This window comes from Trichechus manatus, unplaced genomic scaffold (assembly GCF_000243295.1).
Source record: "Trichechus manatus latirostris isolate Lorelei unplaced genomic scaffold, TriManLat1.0 scaffold00001, whole genome shotgun sequence".
NCBI lineage: Eukaryota > Metazoa > Chordata > Mammalia > Sirenia > Trichechidae > Trichechus > Trichechus manatus.
In genome coordinates, this window is record NW_004443937.1 from 39547892 (window position 1) to 39549156 (window position 1265).

The window sequence follows — 1265 nt, forward strand, 5'->3', positions numbered from 1 at the left end:
TGATGACAATGACTTTCCCCCAGAGTCAACAGAGAGAGAAAGGCTTCCCCTGGAGCTGGTGCCCTGAATTTGGACTTCTAGCCTCCTGGACTGTGAGAGAATACATTTCTCTTTGTTAAAGCCATCCACTTGTGGTATTTATGTCATAGCAGCACTACATAACTAAGACACAGTGACACAATTTTATTTTCCTCCAAACAATGAGAACATGACACCCATAAAAATTCTGGTTCTAATTTATGACAAATAAACCAGAGGCATCAGTTAAATTTTTTATGAATACCTTTCCTTAAGAGGTTCAAAAGGCCTTCACTGATTTTCTCCATCCATCACTGTCAGAGAAATCAGTAGAAAAAGCTTTAATAATATGTATTAGCCAATATTTGAGTAGATGAGTAAAAATTGTATAGGAAGAGAGTCCGAGAGAGGAGAAGGAGCTAAATATGGAGACGAAATTCAAAAAAATCCAAGCCAGAGGGGGCAGAGAGCCAGAAGTTCCTTAAACAGAGCAGCAACCACACACCTTAGAGGGGATGGAGAAACTACAGAAGCAGACGTTCTAGTCGGCATTGCCAGACACACCTGCAGAGAGGACAACAAGCAATCCCCTGGCGATAGCATCTCTACTCTGCAGTGTTAATAGGGCCTTGCCCTATGGCTGGATAATTCTTTGATGATGTCTTTTGGTGTGGTGGGGAGGGCAAATCAAAACAAATTCAAACCGGTTGCCACGGAGTCGATTCTGATTCATGGTGACCCCATGCATGTCAGAGTAGAACTGTGCTCCAGAGGGTTTTCAATGGCTGTGACCTTTCAGAAGCAGATTGCCAGGCTTTTCTTCTGAGGTCCCTTGGGTAGATTCTAACTACCAATCTTTTGGTTAGTAGCTGAGAGCTTAGTCATTTGCACCACCCAGGGACTCATGGTGGAGAGGGCAGGGGAGACTTTACCAACTGGATGTGGTGGGGATAAGGGCGGGAAGGCAGAAGGGAGGAAGAGGCTGCTACTTGCTGAGAACATTCCTACATAATGTTATACACATTAGTTGACTTCATCCCCACAACAACCCTCTAAGGTAGTTATCATATCTATTTTAAAGCCATTGCCCTTGAGTTGATTCTGACTCATACCAACCCCACAGGACAGAGTAGAACTGTCCCACAGTGTTTCCAAGGCTGAAATCTTTACGGAAGCAGACTGCCACATCTTCTACCCGCAGAGCAGCTGGTGGGTTCCAACTGCCAACCTATCAGTTAGCGGCCAAG